The sequence below is a fragment of the Rhamphochromis sp. 'chilingali' genome, assembly GCF_963969265.1.
Source record: "Rhamphochromis sp. 'chilingali' genome assembly, chromosome: 12".
NCBI classification, from domain to species: Eukaryota; Metazoa; Chordata; class Actinopteri; order Cichliformes; family Cichlidae; genus Rhamphochromis; species Rhamphochromis sp. 'chilingali'.
The window spans coordinates 32,194,888-32,200,887 of NC_137939.1; positions in this window are offsets into that span (position 1 = coordinate 32,194,888).

Below are 6,000 nucleotides of genomic sequence, written 5' to 3' on the forward strand. Positions count from 1 at the left end.
TGCAAACTGTTTCAGAATAATGTTCCTAAATGTAAACTTGCAAAGAGAGAGAGAGAGCCTTTATTTGTCAGTTGGAGTTGCCCACACCGAGATGACAGACCTTGCCAACCGTACATACAATACAAAACATCACATTGGGGAGACAGGTCAGGCTAGGTAGCAAGGAAAAACACAGAAATTTGTAAAACAAAAGGTCAGACCAGGAGAAAAAAAGAATTTCTGCTCATACTGATCCCTAAAAGGAGTCAGCATGAGGAGAATACAAAATACTCCAGCACATAAAAAACACAAATGTCATCACATCTTGGTGATGGTGTGGCGTGTCAGTATCAGTGCACATGTGTGTGTGCGTGTCAGTAGGTGTGTCCTGTGTTCAGCCTGAGAAAGTGTCCTTTCACCCATTAGGCGAAGCTCCACAGTCCGCAGCCTACGCAGCTGGCCTTGAGGGATCGGGCGAGAGAGACAGTTCGTTTTCGTTATCATATCTCTTGGAAGAATTGCTGTTGTTCTCGTTTATTCCAACCTTCAAGAGCATCCAGCTGGCGCAGTCAGGGTGGGGGGGTAGCCGAATGAAAGATGATGGATATGTTGTTTTGGAGCGAACACGCTGCATCAATTTTACAGTTGTTCTAGCATCCATCACTGGTGTCCAGGTTTATCTCCCGTTTAAGAGCTGTAAGCTCCTCCAAGATCTTTCCCATAATACATTCAGTAGGAACAGTCTGAGCGCTTAACTCTCTTCCCACATTTTCAATCAAAGCGGCCAGTCTTGTGGGGTTTTGAACCGCAGACTTTAAATATCAAATAATCTACAGTACGTAATATCCACAATATTGATTTCTGGTGAAATCACTGTTTGCAAGGGAAAAGGTCAAAAATCTGTATCACATGCCCATCACTGGGTCCTCCAGTTGCACTGCATTAAAAACAGACACGATTCTGTCATGGAAATCTCTGCATGGCATCAGGGACACTTCCAGACATCAGTGTCTATGAACAAGGTTCACAGTGCCATCCAAAAATGCAGGTTAAAGCTCTATCATGAAAAGAAGAAGCCACATGTGAATGTGACAACATTTGTGGTCGCGTTATCTGAAATTGAAAATAATTTTTCTTTCTGGGTGTGAGCAACATATGCTCACATTTTTTTCAGGCATGTCTTGTGTAATGCATTCAATACAACTGCATGGCTTTGCAGTAGAAGGGTCCAAGTGATAACGTTGACATTACAACAACTGAAAACAAATTTCCCACGCATGGGACTAATAAAGGTTATCTTATCTTAAAACCTTTGACAAATCACGAAATGAAAGATGCAAAGAAAAGCAGCAAGACTATCAGACAACAACATTCCTCTGCCAAAATCCAGCAACTGGTCTCCTCAGTTCCCAGACATTTACAGACTTTTGTTAAAATAAAAGAGAATGCTGCACAGAACATGGGCCTGCCGTGTTGCTGACATCAAACTTAAAAAGACCTTGTTTCCTTCTTTAAAATTTTTCTCATTATTTTAATGTAAACATTTTGTTTCGCTTCATTGTAAAAAAAAAAATATGGGTTTATGATCTTTGCAAGTTATCAAAGTTTTTTTATTTAAGCACTATTCCAATTTCTTTGCAATCAGGGTTGTATTTTTTGTAATACTTTTGAACATCTGCAACATGTGGAGATGAATTCATGGAGATGAAATGTAAATGTTTTCATCAATATATCCTGTCACATTGAGGAATGTGGTCATGTTTGCAGCTTTCCTTTGCATAACATCATGTGAGATTTGTGAACGTGAGAATATTTGTGGGAGGAGAAACCCAAACAGCAAATCAAATGTGTGCCAAAGACAACACCCACCCTCCTTCTCCCTCACCATTGGTGCTGCCTGGTGTAGTTTTGAAAACTCAAGATCACCAAAATGAGAAGCAGCACCTTCCTGATGGCAGGACTAAAACTTCACAACTGAACAAGGCCTTTTGAAAATGTACCAAGTAGTTTGCATAGTTTATGTCCAGTCTATACAAAAGCATATAACACCACATGGTAGAAAGTAAATCTACCTTCGGTTTGAGTAGACATTTTAGGTTATGTTTCACTGCCACCTGCTGGAAATTTGCTGGGCTTTCTATTGGCAGCTATAACACCTGTCCAGTCTCTGCTGCACAGACTTTGCCATCATGTCCAGTCACAATGATTTTGGCAGTGCACTAATGAGTGTATAAATCCTGTCTGTTTCCAAGTGACGCCCAGCTGTGAATGTTCACTGCTGATCTGTCAGTTTCTCTTCCATTTTCTGTTCTAAACACTGGATAAGATTTACCCACTTGTTTCTGTTAAAATCAATTTAAACAGAAACAGTTTGTACTGAACTAAAGAAGCAAATAAATGTTCTCCAAAATGACTAGAAACAGCAAGCCACAAGCACATCTGTTAGTAATTATCATGTTATTCAGAGAATATGTGAAGTATTGCAAGATTAAAGCAAAGTCATAAAGTGATATTTATGACAACTGCAGACTCTGGCGTTTTGTGGGAACAGTTTGGGGGAAAACATGTATCCTGTTGACAACATGTCCGTGGTGCTGTCCATAAATAAAAGGTTGTGTAAGCTGTAAAAAGAAAGAAAAAAAGAAAGAAAGAAAGAAAGAAAGAAAGAAAGAAAGAAAGAAAGAAAGAAAGAAAGAAAGAAAGAAAGAAAGAAAGAAAGAAAGAAAGAAAGAAAGAAAGAAAGAAAGAAAGGAGAGACCTCCTTCCTCCTGCTTTGAGTGAGGTCCTGGCCAATATCACCTTTGGACTATAGTAAAACATCACAAAAACTTTTGTGGCTGAATGAAATCAAATCTGTGTAGTTTGTAGCATCCACTTAACGGCATGTCTGAATCTCATTGATTAAAATGACATGTACCATTTCCAACATTACTGTATTTGTCAAACATCAAAGCAAACTTGTCCTTTTTGATATCCTACAAGGAGCAACAAAAAGCAAATATTTAAGATATGTGTAGCCTCTTTCTTTCGATATGAATATTTGTTTATTCTTTAAGACAAAGACTTCTCTGTTTCTTATGATGATAATAAGAAGATAAAAAAGGAAATGGGAACTGTCGACCATGCATGTTTTTCTCTCATTTCTCCTGTGCCTGCACAAAAGGCTTTTCAAAACATTTTCTAATCGACCTCGCTAAAAAAAGCTTCATGTGTAAGGCCTTAGAAAAAACTCTCTGTTAAAGACACATCAGATTTATAGTTTCACATCTGTAGTGCAGCTTTTTTAAAACATGATGCCATTGTCTCTACATTAATGGGGCAGATGAGCTAACAGCTGTTAACAGTTAACATGTCAGACTTGTGTTAACCAAGAGTCAGTCCAGTTCTTGCACAATCTTCCTTATCTTTATTAAATGCTGCACTGTTTACATGCTAATAAGCATGTAATGGAGACTTATTTATGGAAGAGGAAAAGAGTGAAGGGAGGCACTCAGATATTTTTTCACACTGGCTCAGTGGAATGTTTTTTAAATTGAAAATGGATTCTTTGTTGATGAAAAATTGTAGGATTGCTCTGAGCTACAACCACTTGTTGATGCTAGGAAGTGAAGAGAGGAACCTCTGTGTACGCTCGGTCTTGAAGAGGCTTTAAACAGAAACTGTGTCTTCAGCACGGGTGGATATAACAAAGTAACTCCAGTATTGCTTAAATACATATCTGTATAACCTTTTTTTTTAATGAAAATGATAAGTACAATTTCTGATCATTCTACAGTTGTTTTTAATGAAGTAACATTGTTAGTGTATGGCTTTGAGTACTTGTTGCATTAGTATTTTTACTTGAAGTATTACATAAAGGACGGGGATAGCCACTTCCTCCACCACTGGTTTTCAGTGATAAAAAGGTTCTTGAGAAAACTGCTCACAGCAAGACGGACAGATTATCTGGACAAAGAAGGACTCTGGAGCTGCTCAAATCTAATTTTCCAGCTTTAGGCCTCACAAATAAAATTCTTCTGGCCCGTTTAATTGGAAGCAGGATATTCAAAACCTCAGCAAAGAAAACTGAATTACTATCTCATAACAAAAATGCTGATAATTTATAATAGAAAAAGAACAAGGGGCTCATACAGAAATGTCACTATTATGAATCATTTTAGTGTTTTTTTGGCAGCAAACAGAAGGCTTCTGTGGATTGAAAGTAGAAACTAAGTGGAGAGTGGTCACATGTGACTGGCAATGATGATTGGGCTGATTTCAGGGGAGGTCAGCATTGGTTAAAATGCAAAATCTGCTGCCAAAGCAGATTGAAAATATAGCACGCAAGTTTGACATTCTGTTCACAGCTGTTTGGACTCAAGTTAAAAGAGGATGTGCTCACTGTGTTTAGATTCCCATGGACCAAAATGTTCTTTGTGTAAAAAAGAAAGTACGGTTTTTATAAAGTGTTGTCAAAGCAGACGACAAAAAGTTTTGATTAGGCAGAAATATTATTGCAATTTGAGCATCACCTAAAACAGGTTTTTGTACTCTTACATAACAATTCATTTTCTGCTTCATTGAATTCACATAAGGTTGATCCTCTTCATTAGAATTCACCATCGCATCCTGTTATAATGCTCACATGTCACACCTCCGCCATACACACAGAGATGTTTTTCCTTTAGGCAGGTTTCTATAAATCTCACTCAACTAATTATTATATTACATTAAAATTGGTGGAAAACAATGTGTTTAATAAAGCTTTAACGTTTTCCTTCCAAATGCAAATAATATTGCATGTTTATTGTAGAATAATGCAGCAATAATGCATGCAGTAATATATATTTCTTTCAGTTATATATAAAAAAAAATGCAAAAGGAAGCAAATTATATGATACATGATACAGCAGAGGCATCAAGCAGTTGTAATGTTGTGTGTAACATCCAACAACAGATTAAAGAGAGGCTTGATGCTGCAGTGTTACTGACCCGGGGGCTTCCATGCAGTCAAATGTTGATCAAAATGGACTAGAACTGTGATCTGATCCAGAGGTTTTTATTCACATACCTTTTATTCAAATTTTATTTAACTTTATTTAATAGTGCATCAGTTACAGTTATGTGTTAAACAGTTATTCAAACAGCTTCTTTGCGTCACTGCATTGCATAACTTATAGATTGGTTAACCAGTTGCCTGCTTTCTGCAGACAGAAATGACATTGCAGTAATTCTGCATCTATGTGAAGTTGTTTTTAAATGCGATAACAGCAGCCTCAGAGATGCAGATTAGTGATAAACATTTCAAGAGAAACATGATGTCTTTATAGCTGCAGATGATGGAAACCAAAGCTGCGAATGTGCTTTTTACATTTTTTGTAAGTGGTATGAGAAACTGGGACCAGCTGGTTAAAAGTCTAACCATTTTATCTCTGTGATATGAAATCTGAAAATACAAAAATAATGCTTCCCACTGCCATATGGTGCCATTATTATTGTTTCCCAACTAAAACCTAAAGATAAACTACACCGGTTTCAGCCCTTAATTCAGGTCTGAGTTCAACACTTTTAATGCTGACAGAAAAAGAGTCTAACCTGTTGTTGGGATTAGGAGGTTGTGCACTTTCCACGGCCAGCTATTTGAAGCATTTGAAGTAGGCCAATGGTCTTTGAGGTAAACGGATTCTTTTAAAAGCTCCAAAGTGAAGTTTATTGCAACAAAATTAATATTTTTGTTTGTGATTATTGTTCTTTTCTGGGGTCGGTGATCAGAGATTTGAATAAATGCAAACGAAATCGCTGGTTTCAAATTATTAGGCCAATTAGATGGCTACAAAGCTCCCATCACATGGGTGCAAAGCTGCTGCCACAGACAACAGAGCCATTAATCCTTCTGCTCGCTGTTGTTAAGGCTACGCATGTTTAATGCACACTAAAGCGCACAGCCTGTTGCTGATCTGCACACCATCACTTCTCACTTTGTAGTCCAGCAAAAAACAGCCTCTTGGCGCTGCTTTTTGCATTTGGGAGGGGAAAGAAGGC